The sequence below is a fragment of the Leuciscus leuciscus genome (genome assembly GCF_965113295.1).
Source record: "Leuciscus leuciscus genome assembly, chromosome: 25".
NCBI classification, from domain to species: Eukaryota; Metazoa; Chordata; class Actinopteri; order Cypriniformes; family Leuciscidae; genus Leuciscus; species Leuciscus leuciscus.
The window spans coordinates 5,927,228-5,946,095 of record NC_138724.1 but is presented as its reverse complement, the minus strand read 5'-3'; the positions used below and the strand labels follow the sequence as shown (position 1 = coordinate 5,946,095).

General features: G+C 36.7%; 1 long non-coding RNA gene across 1 annotated transcript; it reads right to left on the bottom strand.

Annotated features, from left to right (window-relative positions):
- Positions 1 to 472: 472 nt before the first annotated feature.
- On the bottom strand, positions 473 to 3,661 carry LOC309490614. Its single transcript, XR_014202766.1, has 3 exons — positions 3,423 to 3,661; positions 2,848 to 3,005; positions 473 to 609 (listed from the first exon to the last, which is right to left on the bottom strand). It is a non-coding gene; the product is annotated as an uncharacterized lncRNA (long non-coding RNA).
- Between the last annotated feature and the right edge of the window lie 15,207 nt (positions 3,662 to 18,868).

The window sequence follows — 18,868 nt, the reverse complement described above, 5'->3', positions numbered from 1 at the left end:
TGTTCCATCATTGGACCCCCCCCCCCCCCCCCTAAATCAATTGTATGCACCATATTGCCATGTAGCATAGTAATGTTATACACCATTACACCAAGTAGTCACACTAGGAAAAAGAAAACAACATTTTCTGGGTTTTGAAACATTTATTTTGGTTAAAAGCAAAGATCAGAAAATTGCCTTCTGTGAACATGGTGGCTAAATAATTTTTTAAACATAAAATGCAATTTTAACACTTAACAACAAACAGGTAACAGTTAGCACTTGAAGGAATAGTTCACCCAAAAATTGTAATTAGCCTAGCACATGATTTACTCACCCTCAAGTCATCCTAGGTCTATACAACATTCTTCTTTCAGACGAATACAGTCGGAGTTCTATTAAAAAATGTCCTGGCTCTTCCAAGCTTTATAATGGAACTGAATTGCTGTTTCTGTGTCCATAAAAGTGCAAACGAAATCCCATTCAAAGTCTGCAAGTTTTCGCAGAAGTGAGGACACCTGTAGGCTTACAGTGGTGTTCTTTTTTTTTGCACAACTTGGTTACTTGGTTACAAGTTACTTATCCTTTCTTTGTTTTGATCCACGTTCAGGATTGATGTCAAGAACGCGTCTAAAAGGCAGAAAAGAAAGAAGAAAAAAACAATGAAATAATAACAATGGAATAATTGCAAGCCTTGCAATGTTTATTGCATACACGACTACATGATAATGTTAAACATGACATTTACCAGACTAAAATGCATGTTTGCACCCAAAAATGAAAATTATGTCATTATTACTCACCCTCAAGACTTTCGTTCATCTTCAGAACACAAATGAAGATATTTGATGAAATCTGAGAGGTTTCTGGACATCAATGTCATTGCAACTGTCAAAGCCCAGAAAGGTGGTAAAAAAAAAACCCCGGTAAATAGTACATATAACTACAGTAATTCAACCTAAATATTATGAAGTGACGAGAATACTTTTTGTGCGCAAAATAACCCCAAAATCTATGTTACTGTAATTTCCTATTATCACTGTAAAGCTGCTTTGAAACAATCTATATTGTTAAAAGCGCTATATAAATGAAGGTGACTTGACACTGTTTACACTACGTCAACAGCGTAGGAGAATGACGTGAAAAAGAAGAGATTGTTGAATAATGTCGTTATTTGGGGTTTTTTTGTGCACAAGAAGTATTCTCGTCGCTTCATAATATTAAGGTTGCACCACTGTAGTTGCATGGATTATTTAAACAATGTTTTTACTACCTTTCTGGGCCTTGAAAGTTGCAAAGACGTTGCTGTCTATGGGTGGTTCAGAAACCTCTCAGATTTCATCAAAAATATCTTAATTTGTGTTCTGAAGATGAACGAAGGTCTTACAGGTTTGGAACAACATGAGGGAGAGTAATTAATGACAGCATTTTCACTAATCATTTAACTGATAACAACTTGCACTGACATATCTTACAATATGTGACTGCCATTGTTTTGTCTCAAGACTTTTGTGTTCTGACTACTCATACCAGTAGTCAGCTTAATAAATACTGTCAAGACAAGTCACAATTCAGTCTAACTAGTGCAAAATGCCCGTGCATAATCAGTTTTTGTGTGTGTTTTTAGTAATTGTTGGTTTGGTGCCCGTGAAAGAGACTGTGAACGCATTGAATTCAGGGAGCAGGCTAGGTTACTACAAATGATGGCTGAAATGCTAAAGATATCGTTAAATATATCATTTTTAAAAGGTTGTGGTTTAAAAATAAACATTCTGACATTAGAGGGTTGTATCGGTCAAAGAAGCCCCAAGAAGGTTGTGGTTTAAAAATAAACATTCTGATATACATTCTGATATAAACACTATGTCAGCTACACTGTTTACTTCTGAATATTATAGTTTGGTCCCAGAACGTGATAAATCCATTTAGATTAATTTGAGTAAAAATGTGTTTTCTTTACCAAGAAAGTGGCAAGATGAAAACCACTATTTTCTGTTTCAAACTTTCACATAGCATCTTTAGGTTATAAAAACGTCAAATCCAGATTTGGATTTTCAAAGATCTATTATAAAAACGGATTATTTCCCCCCAAAAATGCAATAAATTCATGACACTTTTTTTTCAAAATGCTATCATATTGAAACTGTTGAAATCAGCCATCACTAAGAAATATCTCCTGAACTTTTTTTGACGGCGATCAGCTCACAAAAACTGATTTTGCACGGGCACTTTGCACTGCTCCCTGAATCGACGTGCTTATTCATTTGTGGATGTTAACTGAATCTGTAAGTCAGCTATGCTGTTTACTTCTGAATATTATATTTCATTCTGGTGCGCTTAAAGTTATCGCTACTGTGTAATAGTAGCCTATGCTATTCACCAACTAAACATATCCTATTCAATGTGTTCACAGTCTCTTTCACGGGCATCATTTGTAGTAGCCTATTCACAAACTGTTTCCTCAAGCATATTGTTTTCTCGGAGTTCACTGTGTGCTTTCTACCATGCACAAATAAAAAATGTCACTGAACTTTTGCTGTGTAATTGTAACAATGAACACTCAAACACACCAAACCAACAATTACTAAAAACACACTCAAAAACTGATTTTGCACGGGCATTTTGCACTAGCACTTAGAAGGTTGTGGTATACATAAACACTCAGTCAGCTACACTGTTTACTTCTGAATATTATAGTTTATTCACAGCCATCATTTGTAGTAACCTAGCCTGCTCCCTGAATTCAATGTGTTCACAGTCTCTTTCACGGGCACCAAACCAACAATTACTAAAAACACACACAAAAACTGATTTTGCATGGGCATTTTGCACTAGTTTATATGAATGGAAAATATGATAATGACTAACCTCTGAACAAACTCAAGGGTGCATGCTGCCTCTTCCTGGTACTGCAAGCTGAAGTTATAGGAGGAGGCAAACAGCGCTGCCAGGCCAGTGATGAAGTTAGGCTGTGATCCTTTCCACACACACCTTGACCTTCCAAACGTAATATCCAGCACTGGTTGCTTAGAGATTGACATGTAATAAAAAAAAATGAAAAAAAAAAGAATTAATAAATAATATTAATAATTAAAATAACTATTGTGGGTTCCACTGTGGTTCGATGTAGTGGTCTATTCATAGTTATATGAATTAAATTTTCACCTAAAAATTCAAATTGATTAGGGTTAGAACGCTAAAACGCACTGGCATATTATTTTGCTTGTTTTAAGCTTAAACTCACTTAATTTTGACTTATTCTTTCAGAAAACAAGACAATTTTTACTTGTCTATTAAATGCTTCTTCAAATAAGAATTTTAGATATCTGGACTGGAAACAATAAAAAAAAAAACACTAATTAAGAAAAACATATTTTGCAGGGGGGTGAGTAAATTATGGCTTTTCATTTTAGGTTTAAATTACCATTTTAATGTTCACATACCAAGAAATATAAGGCGTGGACTCTCTGGCAAATGTAGATTGCTGGACATCAGCGTTGCAAATTCCTGAAACAATTTTTAAAAAGGACAGCACAACCATGATCAACAGAACCAAAACATAAAACATATTACAGATTAATGAGATTTGTTGAATAATCTCTACTTATCTGCTTGAAGGATAACACCGTCTAACTTCTCTTTGAATTGTGGGAGTAGTTGTAGGACCATGGCATGGCAATCAGGAATACTACATTTGAAAACAACATTAGGAACAAAAGCACGATCACAGAACTGACAGCATTTGATAGCATATTTTTTACCACATAGATTATACTACACATAGATAGACTATAACTGTAACACTAACAGTTACTTAAAATCACTTACATTAGCACTGGACCGTCATCAGATTGCAAAGCCTGAAACGAAAAATATATATAAAAGCACGTCATGCAAATAACATGGTAAATGTTGCCTATTATATGAAATATCGAAGTTACTGGTAAACAGGCGGAACAGAGTGAATTGCTTGCGCGGCCGCGGTAGTAAACCGCAAAATCAAACCAAATAAGTTACGTGGAAACAATGCAGAAATGCGAACACACAAAAAAAGATTGGCTTACCGTATCACTCAGTTGAACAGTTTTCCATCTTCTCAAACTCTAAATCCCACTTATCGTCACAGGCGCAGGTTAGATTATTTTAATGACAAATTCTTCCATCCGTCTTCATGTAGCAGCTAACATTAACGTCGTCAATTTTCTGCTGCGTCACAGGCAACTGTTTGAACCATGAACCGAAGCTCACAAAAGCTTAAAAAATGCTCACAGATTCGCAGACACTGTTTATCTTGATAACATGAATGATTATTCTGTTCAGTTGAATCCCGCTGACAAATCAAGTTCGCCTGTATAGCTACTGTCTGCTCGCGTCACATTTGAACTGAATTGAGCGCGAAAGAAATCAGTCCCACAATGCAATGCCTTTTACAGTATGATACCAGGGCTGCCAACTCTCACGCATTGAGCGTGAGACTCACGCAATTGACACTTTGCACACGCTCTCACGCCACACATCCATTTTCTCACGCACAGAAAAATTGCGGAGCAAGGAGGTACTTTTAATATTAAACTAATTCTCAGCTCTTAGATTCCGTCAATTTTATTACGAAATTCAGACAAAAATACGTTTGGCGCTTGTAAATGTGACGTGACAGATCGCTGAGCGCCTCCTCAGTTCAAGTGCACGTGAACCGATCATCTGTTACTCTTTTATTTCAAGATGCAGTACAACTTAACGAAAGTATACATAATATCGACCAATTAGTGTTTTTCAACCACGGAAAAAGGTCAATATATAATAGCAGGAGAACAATTATGTCACATAACGTTACATTTACCTCAGGAAAGCCATTTAATGTCCATGTTAATTGAATAGAAAAAATAGCTAGAGAGGAGATTTTGCTGAGCACTATATTACATATTTATTATATTTTTCTTATGTCATTAAATAATTGTTATTATAACAAAAACTGCATTATATTTAATTTAATTTTTAACCTTTAATAATACCAGCAGATTGGACCCTCTATGTTTACAGCAAAATCAATAAAATTGTAAATAAACATGTATCCAAATTAGTCAATATTGAATCAAAATCGGAATCAAATCACAAGAATGGAATTGAAATCTTGAAATTTTTGTCAAGCAATAATAAAAACTGTATCCTACCAGTCATTGTACAATGTAAACATTGTAACATGTTGTCACTAAACTTCATAAAATTGTATTTAGTTACCAAATGTTTTGACAATTACACTTATTGTGATGCAATATTTGTTTTTACATTTTAACATTATGCTCTTGTCTTTTAAACTGTACTGTAATTGAATATACAATTTTAGTCTGTACAATTTACAGAAATAAATAATTTCTACAAAAATATATGTTTTTATAATCATAGTTTTACTGTAAAATTAACAGATATATTTGATTTACTTGTTTACAAAATATTACTGTTAAGTTAACAATGTTTCATTTAATTTACAACATATTATTGTTAAGTTAACAATGTTCAATTGTATTCTCATTTACAGTATTTCCATGTAGCTATTTTACAGCATTTCAAAGTAAATTTTACGGACATTTTTTACAGTGTATCATAGTAGCTCAAAATTTATCAGAAATGACTACTCTGCTTTGCTCTTTGCAATTTTTTGTGTTCTTCCTCCTCCTTGTACCCCTATTCTTACAGTACTGTACCCTGCATCTCACACACTTGTCCTGTGTCTCTGTGATACTGTAATTCTTGTTCTTTGTTGATATGAACCTGCAACCAGTCAAAATCTATTGAGCAGTCAGTGCTGTTAACAAATGGTACTGTTGACAATGTTCAGGGCCATACAATTTGTTCATCCCATACACAAAAGAAATATTTTTGAAATATATTTTTGGAATATATGCAAATATTTGAAATTGGCCCAATAAATATATTTTAGTTAAATATATGTAAATATATTTTCATATATGTTTACATATATGTTCATAATATATGTTTTAACTTTTGCAAATTGTTTCATTTGAAATATATTTTGAAATATAAAAAGTTAACATTTTCACAAACAAACAACACATTTTCAATTTATTTTTTTAGATAGACCACTTCAGCCGTGGATGTGGGCATGGGAGAACAGCGCTCTACCACTTCCCCCGCCCACATTTTTCCTACTGGTCGGGGATCGAACTGGCAACCCTTCGATTACAAGCCCGAAGCCCTAACCAGTAGACCACGGCTGCCCCTTTACTGACTTTATTGGCCTAAAATGACAATTTTATGTAGGAAATAACACACAGAATGTTTTTTCCCCTATTTTTACAGAATTGAATACAGTTATTTAATAGTGTGTGTATGCAGTGTTAGACACTGAGTTCTATCTATTGTTTAAGTGCACTTCACTGTTGGAGTATCATTGTTATACTTGCATCATAAATATTGTGCATATTTTCAATATTTAAATGACTTCAGGAAAGATGTCAATAAAACACAACAATAAATCTAATAATTGCACTTAGTGTTAGGTATGTGCCACCTAATATGGCCTAATAGTCCTAGGAAAGCAACTATCTGTCATTTTACATTGCAGTCATTTAAATGTAAGTACAGTATTTATTATAGCTGTGTGTCATAATACAGTAGTGAAATATGGTAGCCTACTGTTGTGTATAGGGGGAAAGGTAGAGGAATTACTATGATCAAAATACATTTTAGACCCTTCTTTACCAAGCTAAACATTTTATGACCATATATTTTGTTATATATTTTACATTACATGTTATAAATGTAAATATATTTCACACTTACAGTAACATAATATATATTTGTTATATTTCAGAATATATTTCAAAATGATAAATATAAGTGAACAACAATGCAAATATATTTCAATGTATTTGGAATACATGCCACATATATATATATTTTTTTTTTTTCTGTATGGGCTTGTACAGTATACAGCCTACAATGCACTGTACTACAGTATACAATAACAGGGACAAAAATCGAAGGAGTAAACGTGTGATCAATGTGCTTCTTCTTGTCTTTGGGCTGGGTCAGGCCAGGCTAGAGCACTTCGTCGACATCACAAGCAATATTGTCCCTCCTCCTTTCTTTCCCTCCTCCCCCTCTTCCTCTTTCTTGCCCTCCTCCCCCTCTTCCTCTTTCTTGCCCTCTTCCCCCTCTTCCTCTTTCTTGCCCTCCTCCCCCTCTTCCTCTTTCTTGCCCTCTTCCCCCTCTTCCTCTTTCTTGCCCTCCTCCCCCTCTTCCTCTTTCTTGCCCTCCTCCCCCTCTTCCTCTTTCTTGCCCTCCTCCCCCTCTTCCTCTTTCTTGCCCTCCTCCCCCTCTTCCTCTTTCTTGCCCTCCTCCCCCTCTTCCTCTTTCTTGCCCTCTTCCCCCTCTTCCTCTTTCTTGCCCTCCTCCCCCTCTTCCTCTTTCTTGCCCTCCTCCCCCTCTTCCTCTTTCTTGCCCTCTTCCCCCTCTTCCTCTTTCTTGCCCTCTTCCCCCTCTTCCTCTTTCTTGCCCTCCTCCTCCTCGTCGCCCACCTCGCATACGCACTCGTCCTCGTACATTGTTTCTTCTATCCATTCTCAGACTTTCTCCTTCCCACCTTCAACAACCTGTTTGCTCTCTGAACTGGCTTATATTGGTTGTGTCACATCTTTTAAAACAGGTTAAATACATTTTGAGTGGTTGTGTTCAATCAATGACGCGTGTTCTCTATTTGTATTTGATCGTTGCCACTTGTGTTTACCAGTATGGATGACATGTGCATTACAGTGCAGAATGTGTTTTGAGAATGAGAATGTGTTTAGAGTTTTGCTGAAAAGTCTAAGTGAGATCTGCAAATTGTGTTTTCCATGTGAAATGGTTTAAGGTATTGACAACAGACTGCACAATTAGCTAAATGAGTTCAGGCAACTGAGAACTTTGTTCAGCCAATGGGTTTTAGTGTTTTAGCAATTGAGAAAAACTGTATTAAGATGTCTGAGGCTTACCTGTAGCGGGGTAGGCTTGCTAGGTATTGAATCCAAAAGCCACACGCACACGCATGCACACACACACACACACACACACACACACACACACACACACACACACACACACACACACACACACACACACACACACACACACACAGTGAGGTGTAAGCGGTTATAAGCGACAAACCACACTCAGTGCTTGAAATACCACCACCAGAAGGCAAGAAAAGCTAGCCTCCCAGCCTGGGGTCCATCAGCCTAAAATAAACAAAAAAAGGTTCATGAATACACCGAACAAATGATACTAGACACAAATAATAACACAATTCTGATTGGTTGGTGATGCAAAACCCTCACCACAAAGGGAGCACTGACTTGTAGACAAAACAAAATAACAAATCACAGAGCAACAAGGTTGCAACTTAATAAATTACAAAATAATTAACATCAAACTAAAACAAAAACAAAGTAAAGAAAAATACAAATTAGCACACACGCAGCCAATAGTAATATGACTGAAGAGTGAGCCCACATACACAACTTCGGCACATGCAGCGGTGAACGGATCAATTGTTGTAGCGTGGAAAACATACAACAAACACAATGAAACAGCAGCAAAACAGCAGCGCCGTCTAAATGGCCTATATGCAGAAACCGATCAGCCCAACGCCCAAATTAAGACAGAGCATCCTCAAAGGAATCAATATCCTGCTAAAAGACATCAGACATTATTTGGTTAGCTCAATTGAGTAAAATATTTAGTTAAAAGAACAACTTTATGTACCAGGTGATCATCACGGAACCGCACAGGCGTACGATTGCTCACCGCAGCTCATATGAATGAACATGGAAACAGACCAACTGGAATGAAGAGCACGCAGGTTACCGCAAACAGCACGAGTCCACATCAACAAATATTTGATTAAACATACCTGGGGGAAAACAACAGCCTGCACACCACCACGGAGCCTCAAACCAAACACAAGTCCAGCATTGAACGGCAGCGCGCCTGGGGCGGAGCCGCGGAGCTAACAATGACGACCCAGACAGCATGGTAACATTGATTCAATGTTGAGTTTTGATCCAAACCATCATTTTGGTTGACATCAAAATGAAAGGGAACAGCACACATGGGTGAAGACAGTGACATTGAACTAACAGTGAGTCTTAGTTTATGAGCACAAGATTATTCAGGCATGTATCTCTGCAGAACACTAGTGGGTGTTTCTCTATCAGTGGGGCGTTTTCAAACCACAATGGGCATTTTCAACCGCTTTACCTGATTTGCTCTAATCCACTGGGGGCTTGGTTTAGGGCTGGGGTGGTTTAGCAAGTCTGTTGAAAAATATTTATTGTAGTTTGAGGCCCTGTTTACACGAGAACGCTCGCGGGTGAAAACGTAAAAATATTTTATCAGATGTGCCTTTCGTTTAGACGGTGTTTTTGGGGCTTAAAAACGCAAAAAAGTGAAACCACCCTCCAGAGTGGAAATCTTAAAAACGCTCCACCGTTGCGTTCCTGTCGGTAAAAATGCAAAAATCTGCTAGACAGTGAAGGCACCGATCTGCTCACGGTGGATCTCTCACATTGCCACCTAGCCGCCTGGAGTGCATACTACAGGGAACGACAACTGGCGGCCCGCGGGCCAAAACTGGCCCGTCAGCAATATTTTCTGGCCCGCCGGATTATTTTGGTAGTCCTAAATGCTGCACAAAACTCTTCCACTACTTGAGAAAAGCCGTAGTCGATTTCACCGCCGCATACTGTGTGAAACACCCATAGGGAATCATGCGGCGCGGGATTACATTTTAAAGTATAACTGTGCGTTCACACCGGACGCGAATAGCGCGTCAAATTCGCGCCTGCCGCGTCTAGTTATACGCTTGACCACTTTGTGTCCATTCGCGCGTCAAAAGACGTTAGCGGTCAGAACTCTGGTGTACTTTGGACGGAGCGGGCGGTCTGACTGACAATAGCCCACTCCCGACATCTTTTGACAGCGTATCCGCACTTAATTCTGACCGCCTGTACACCTATAGCTCTGAGGAGCTGTTTGGTACTGAAACCATTGTCAGTCAACAACATTCTTTTTTTGCAAGGATGTTTGAAATAGTTCGGCAGAAAATAGCCTACTTCATTTGTCAGTAGGGCAATATGATTTTCGTTTATGTTGCTTAGAAATTTGAGTGATAGGCTTTGTCCTATTTAATTTATGTTATTTATATTTAAATTATTTTTTTTTCTGTGGCATTTTTTTTCTCTGCTGACAGTACAATGTTAAAATAGCCTACTATTTATATTGACACGAACACAATTTTTGTATAGCATTTATAATTATTATAGGCTACTTAATCTCCTTCTTTCCGTTAGAGACATTTGAATGTGAGATTATGGAAACGAGATCTAAATTTTGCGGAACCGTCAGGTCGGGAAATAAAGCGGGTGAACACCGAGTATATTTTAAGCGGTTGCTGAATAGAACCTTGTGGGAGCGGGACTGAAAAAAAAACAGTCCCGTGCAGAACTCCTTAAACCTTAGGTGTGTATGTGTGTGTCCCCGAATAAATAATAATAAAAAAAAAGGAATAAAGTTCAAAAGTCGGACTGTAAGCGAATGAGTATGATTGCTATTCACACCTTTATTAAAATGGCTGTAATCTGTTACCACAATAGTACTTGATCTGTTTAAAATGATTTCCTTGATATATGCATAAGGTGTTAAATTAAAAATTAAAAATTAAAAATCTAAATTAAAATTTGTCTAATCCAGTAATTCATTTTTTCTATTTTTGATCTGAGCACAATCAGAAAATCAGAAAACCCGTCCTTATTCGTTTTTTTCATTTCAGTTCAGGAAATAAATAATGGAAAAACAAGTCGTTTCTTTCATCTTTTTATTTTTGGTTTTAATTTGAAAAAAAAAAGATTGAAATATAGCTGCAAGCAGCAATTACCGGGGCCAAGCAGAATAAGACGACAATACATTTCGACATGTCTGAAAGTGTCAGACCAACTGCAACAATGAGCAATTAAAGACATTTAAAGAGGATTTTAGGCAAAATGGCTGAAAAATCATAGAAACAATAATTAAAAATATGATTTAATGCATTATCACTTTCGACCAATAGGTGGCGCAGTTATAAAACTGATGTGATGTAGTCAGAGTGAAGTGACAATGACACATACAAAGTTTGGTGTCAATATGTCAAGGCATTGCAGAGATAAAGCCTGAATAATGCTTTTAGCATCATGCCTCAACTTTGCTGCTGCGCTATACGAAAACGGTTTCGTCAATCGACACGAAATCCATAACTTTTAGTCGGCACAGTCTGGAGATGATACGATTCGATTTTGGTGAAAATCGGACAAACGGTGTAGGAGGAGTTCGAAAAAGTAGGTTTTGAATGAAAATAGCATTTTATTTCACAAAACTGTATTGAAGTCAATGGGAATTTCATGTTTTGTTCTATTATAGCGCCACCAAGAGGCTCAGTCCCACAATTTTTTTTACGTGTCCTCAGAGTGAGCCCATACATATGTGTGTCAGTTTTGGTGAAAATATCTCAATTGACTTCAGAATTATAGACATTTATATGAAAAAACACGTAAAAAATGACTGACACATGACTTTGATTGAATTTTACTACCCCTTACTATCAATATTTTCGCATTTGGGCATTGGCGTATTGCTATCGACCTATGTTTCCAAACTTCTGACGGAGGTTTCGTCTCGATCGGACAAGCGGTTTCGAAGATATAGCCAAATGTTTTTTAAGCGCTAAATCACAACGCTACACAAACCGTAAGGCGAAACCTAGCATGTTTGGTATCGTAGGACTCGGCAAGGATTCAGGAGTCTAATGAGATGAGTCTCGTGAAAATAAGTCGGCCACACCCAAAGTTATAAGCACTTGGAAAAAAAAATTCACCACTAGTTGGCGCTGTTTCGAAACTTCTCATGCTCCTTCAGGGCATCGTGCTGATGACCCATACCAAGTTTCGTAACAATCCGTTTATGCGTTCTTAAAATACAGCATTTTAGCACAAAATTCAAAATGGCCGACAGTCAAAATGGCCGATATGGTAAAATTGGATATCAGTCAACTCAGCATGTCGCCCTGAATTTAACAAGACCAATTTTATGATTTTTGGACAAACTGTTCAGAAGTTATAAGCAAAAATAGTCATTTTTCATATCTCCGGACCAGTAGGTGGCGCTGCGCCGAAACGCAGCATGTTGCCTCAGGTCATGCTTGGGATGACATGTACCAAGTTTGGTCTGAATACGATAAACCGTTGCGGAGATACAGCCTTACGTCTGTTTTCGCAAGCGCTACGTAAAATTTGTTTGTGCGTTTATCGAAAACGGTTTGACGAATCAACTTGAATTCCATAAATTTTGGTCAGCACTGCCTGAAGATGATCTGGTTCAATTTTCGTGCAAATCGGACAAACCGTCTAGGACGAGTTCGAAAAAGTAGGTTTTGAGAATAATTCAAAATGGCGGCCATATTTTAATGACGGAAAATGACGTCATAGGGTGCAATCGAATTGTCATGAGCTCAGGAATCAGAGGAAAAAATAATTTTGTTGTTTGACTTTACGGTTAAAAAGTTATTAGCAAAACAAAAGTGAAACTTTGGACAGGTGGTGGCGCTAGAGGGAATGACTTAGAAACACCAAAATTGGTGTATTTAATGTTGGGACTGTCCTCTATCAGAATGTCAAACCAAAACAACTTTCCCGCAATCGGTTCTATGGGCTGCCATAGACGCCCAGTCGGAAGAAATAACAGAATAATAATAATAAGAACCGGAACAGATACAATAGGTGCCTCCGCACCTTCGGTGCTTGGCCCCTAATGAATGATCCACGGACGGTGACGGACACATCATATTCCACAATTATAGGCCTATATAAGAGTATTTAATTTGTATCCATAGGCCTACTCCGTGTAGCTGGCCCACCATCTACTGGCTAAAAAAAATATTGGCCCGCGGCTAAAGTTACTTGCCGACCCCTGGCATACTACATCGAATTTCACACACTTTTGCGTCACCATATGCACGCAGATTTCCCCCCCATAACGCTTGTCTAAACGCAGAATAAAAAGTGATAACGCAACGCCACTTTTGCGTTTTCTCTTCAGATCGTTTCCGTGTAAACATAGCCTTAAATTGGCCACTGATTGGTAAACGCCCAATTTGGTTTTGTATGCACACTTCTCAGTAGTCTAATGCTTCCTCATTAGAGAGAAAACATAGGTGCATCCTATACAGAAGTCTTGTTTGTTGAAGCACCTGAAATACTTACATGACTTCTCTAGCACAATTTCAAAAAATGGTGCATCTACATTCTTACAAAAAAAGCACATTGCTTTAGTAAAGTTTATTACAAATTTCCTGAATAAAGTTCTAACGTCATTTAACACATTTCTTGAAGTGCAGGAGACATGAATATGAGCAAGAAAGTTACACTGCAAACATAGCCCATGTCTTGCATCCGTCAGTGCTTGCATGTAGAGCACATTGCTCCTTTAGTAGGAATGAAGGCCGACAAAGATGGACAATTAAAAAAAAAAAAAAGAAGCACCCTCCTGATAATGCTGACATTGATTATACACCGAGTTGTTGTCGACAGCATAATCACCTGACCTGGGACTTGATGATATCCTGTGCCTTATCACTACTTAATCAGGTAATCATTCATAGTCCTGAATCTGTATTGAATTTGAGAAATTTAACTGATTTCCATTCAGTTTAGCTTGTTTCCACTGAAACACAATAACAAAAAACATCTTGTGTTTATTAAGAAAGTGACTGACATGGCTATTTTGTGATATTTAAAGAGATTAAGGTCTACATAAGGTGAATCTGCAGCTTCAAATGGATAGTTCAGCCCGAAATGAAAATTCTGTCATCATTTATTCACCCTCAAGTTGTTCCAAACCTGTATGAATTTCTTTCTTCTGCTGCACACAAAAGAAGAGAGTGAAGAATGTTGGCATCCATACAGCTGATGGTAGCCATAGACTTCCATGGTATTTATTTTCTACTATGGAAATCAATGGCCACCGTCAACATTCCGGTTACCAACATTCTTTAAAATATCTTCTTTTGTGTTCAACAGAAGAAAGAAACTCATACAGGTTTGGAACAACTTGAGGGTGAATAAATGATGACAGAATTTTCATTTCGGGCTGAACCATCCTTTTAAAGAAATTTTCATTGAAAAAACCTAAGCTCTTTTATTCTACAAGATAAACTTGTTACTTGAATGCTATGTAGTTTCACAGAAAATGAACTGAGATATAGTTAATGGCTATAGCTCATAGGTGTTTGTTCCTCTTCATGAAGAGTTTAGCTCCAACACCTGCCTGGAAGTGTTCATTGATCCTAATGACCTTGATTAGCTTGATGACCTTGATTAGCTTGATTAGCTTGATTAGCTGCCTCAGGTGTGTTTAATTAGGGCTGGAGATAAAACCGGACACCCCTGCTATAGTGCTTTCTTTTGATATTGAAGCATTAATAGATTTTAGAAAGATAAATGAAATAAACAGAATTTAACGATACTTTAATCGTAGTTAGAATATCTTGTGTTCAACAACTTTTTTTAAAAATGAATCATATTGTGTTTAGTAGGGATGGGGAAATGAAGCCTCATGAATCACTGAGGCTTTCTCCTGACTGTTCCGGGAAAAGATTCAAAGCCTCGAGAGTGTCGAGAACTGGTCGAGAACAGCGCCATCTGGTGGTTATTTAAAATAAAGCAGCCAGAAGCCTGTGTTAGAAGCTCTGGCAGATGAAGCAACCACAACACACTCCATAGTTTCAATGTTATGTGTACAAATAAAAGCCTTACATGTTTGTGTTTGATTTGTTCATTAAATAACTTCATTTTCCCATTAAAGTGTGACAATAAAATATAATATAAGCTTATATGATTCAACAAGATTTAATGTAGGCCTACTCTCTCTCTCTCTCTCTCTCTCTCCACACACACACACACACACACACACACACACACACAAAATGAATAAGGACATTGTCTGATAGGATCATCTGTTATTAAATGTGCTTATGACACTTGTTACTGATAGTGCTTAACTGAAGGAATGACAGAAAGGTGATAAAGTTTTTAATTATATTTATTATTTTTGGCTGTTGCCATTGCTCTAAATACAAACCCTTCACCAAACACCAACACCCTATCCCTTCCCCCCTAAACCCACCCTAAACCCAAATACCAACACCAAATTACCTAAAATCACCAAAAAGTGCAAAGATTTTACAAAAACAAAAAGACACAAAAACAACGAAAAAATTATAGCCTAAGTAGTGAAAAATAAATGTTGGTTATTTAAATGTAATATATTGATTAACTTTCAAAGTACAGCACTCTCCTCACAAACACATCAACCAGACTGAGGCAACAATGACTCGTTAAATACGATCTGGAGTTCGAGCCTTCTGACACCCAAAGCGAAACGTGCACGTGATTGGACAGAAAGTGAGGCTTCGTTTGTCATCGATCACGTGACTCTAGTAAACCGATACACGCCCCGATACGGGGCTTCACTAGAAATTGTGTCGCTTGTGTGATACGCGCATCGAAGCTTCAGTGTCATACGTAACATCACTAGTGTTTAGTATATTAACCCTCTGAGGTCGGAAAACGCGCCCCCGCGTTTTGCTGGATTTTCTTCACATTGTAGTACAATAAACTTAAATTACTCCGTCATTTATGGTTATACAGAAAAAAGAAATATAAAAAAAGAATCTGTGATATTTCTACTTTTGTATGTGTCCACTTACAATCAAATCAAAACATTGTGCTTTTGTAAAATAAAGAAAATAAACAGGGTGTACATTCTGCCTCTCCGTCGCGGTGAACTTTTTTTTCTTGAGCACGTCTATAAACTGAAACAAAACTCAGCGAATCCTTCTCACACATTTATGAGCCATACACCTTTATACACATTTAAGTGTGTACTTTTAAATGATCGGATTCAAACTGAAAACAAATATTCTCTGTTTAAGTAATTTGTATAAAACCAACAGGATGTCCAGCTTCTCAAACGCTTGCTAATTACTTTTTAATTCGACACGCCCACTCGCGCAAAAGAGATTCACATGCAAATCTCCACATGGAACGCGAACCCCTCGTTACCTCAAACACAAAACACCAAAACACTTCACAAGTCTCTGCTTTTCGTCGAGTTTGGAAGACACGTCTGAGCTTACATTGGATTTACATCAGAAGAAGAAGAACGCGATTTGAAGACAAGAAAGATGTAAGGTAAGAAATTCTTACTTATTAGTTTATGGTATTGTTGCATAAACTTCACATTGCAGTTGAACTGTTGCTAGATATATGGTGAATATTATACTATTTAGACCCGTGTTTCCTGTTAAATACTGTTTGTGGATATCTGCTCAAACATAGATATGTATAACCATAATGTTTAATATTTTGGAGCGCGATGGCGTTTGAATGTATCATATTTTGGAGCGCGCTGTGGGTTTGAATGTATCATATTTTGGAGCGCGATTGCGTTTGAAAGGAAAAATGCACCAAACATTAGGCTTTATGTTTTTACTATTATCTCATTTCATATCATCATAACGAATGGAAACATTTGAAGTAACATAAGATAATCAATATATTTTTCTCTAGCATTGTTACTGAAATCTTTTGGAAGATTTATAGGCTGCTTTGTAAAATAAAATTATTTTATGCAGTACTGCACATAGCTTATGCCTACAAGGCACAACAAATATGGTGTTCTTTATATTATATATTGTTGGAAACATTTGTGTGTGTGTGTGTGTGTGTGTGTGTGTGTGTGTGTGTGTGTGTGTGTGTGTATTCTGTGAATTTTAAAAAGCAATTTTAACCAGAAAAATCTAAAATGTATTCCCAAAATCGTGCAGGCCTAGTTTCTCTTGATACCAGTATGTTCACTTTTTTCTTTTCTTTCAGGGACCAGATGCAACTGAGTCCTGCTGACTTCAACATTCACATGAGTCTCTGTACATGAACATGGTAAAGTGAAAATCAAACACCTTGGAAATGGTATGTACAATATTTTTAGGAATGGCACAAAGGTCTCTGTCTTTGGATCATTGTTTTCAATGTGCTCTTTTGTCATTTGTATTTTTGGATTGTGTTGTGTTGTAAATAAATCCAAACAATCTAAAAGCCATTCTTTTTTAAATCTCCTCATTCTTTGTGCAAGGTTGCTCTGAATGACAGGGCCTGATCGCTCCTAATAGGGCCGTTAGGGGAGTGTCTTTGTCTTTCTCAGGTGTTAAAACCTTACATATTCATGAGATGATCACGCCTCTTCGAATATGGCTTTGTCACACAAAACACGTCTTAGAAATTTTAAATCAATAAATTGTCTTATCTGAATGAGCAGTCAGGGTGATTTTCACATAGTTTTGGAGCAAATATTCTAGGCTACGTCATACAATTTTCAAAAGTCTTGTGAAGAAATAATCAGTATGGGTTTCATGGCCTTATTTCAGTGACAATTTTTTTTTGTATTTTCACAAACCACGCATAAATGTCATTATCTCAAAACTACAAACTTTTACATACATGCTGCTGATATATTATTGTAGCAGAGTTTGTGCTGAATACAGTGTAATTAGACTTTAGCCATGAAAATGTCACTAGTAACAGAAAAAAACACAAATGTCAGAGCATGTCAGAACACCTCCAGTGCCCAGAAAACAGCTCAGACCTCAGAGGGTTAACCCTCTGAGGTCTGAGGGGTTTTTGGGGTCCTTGAGATGTTCTGACATGCTCTGACATTTGTGTTTTTTTCAGTTGCTTATAAACATATTAATGGCAAAGGTATAATTACACTCTATTTAGCACAAACAGGGCTACCATAATATGTGAGCAACATGCATGTACATGTTTGTATTTTTGAGAGAATAATGTTTATGCATGGTTATTGAAAAAACTAAAAACTAAAGTTTCTGAAATAAGGCCACAAAACACATACTAAATACTTGTCAATAAGACTTTTGACTAATTGATGTCTTTGCCTAGAGTTTTTTCTTCAAAATGATGTGAAAATCATCCTGCCCTTATCATTCACATAACACAATACATTGATTTAAATCTTGTAAAACACTTTTTGTTTGTAAAGGCAATATGCGCAAGGGGCGTCAACCATTCAACAGCATCATGCATATGTAGTGGTTCACACCTCAGGAGACAATGGGGCACGCATACTTAATGAGCCATTCATTCAGGTGTGTCACCTATAGCCACAAGAAAGAATGCAAGAGCAACATATATACAGTATATATATATATATATATATATTCTACCAAATTGGTTCACAGTTGGAAGCATGTCAATTTTTTTTTTTTTTCACAAATTTTGCTTGCAAATTGTATAATATCCAAGGAAAACATGTCTAGTAATTGTGCAGTTAATTCTCATACTGTATTTTCAGTTTTGGAATATGTATCCTCTCCCCAAATTTGTCAATAATAAAACACAATAACAATTATTTAAAGAAAATGCTTATATTTACCTTTTAAAATTTGTTTACATCTACCTTGTAAATATATATTTTTTTATTAAAAAGGTTACAATTACAACAACAATTGAAGTGTAATCTTTCTTTGTAAAAACTAAAGTATACATTTTATCATACATATTTCAAACTTCGAATATAGCCTACATTGACAAAACATACTATATTTAACATATTAGCAAAAATTGGCAAACAAAAGCTTATTTGAGGTGGCAGATATTTTACAGTAAAAATGTGTAATCTATCCAAAACTAATCAACGAAATGTTGTCTTTCATTTGTCTGTAAAATAGGTCTTTCGTTTTTATTATAAGGAATATAAATGTTAATTTGCAGTTTAATACGTTGCTTAT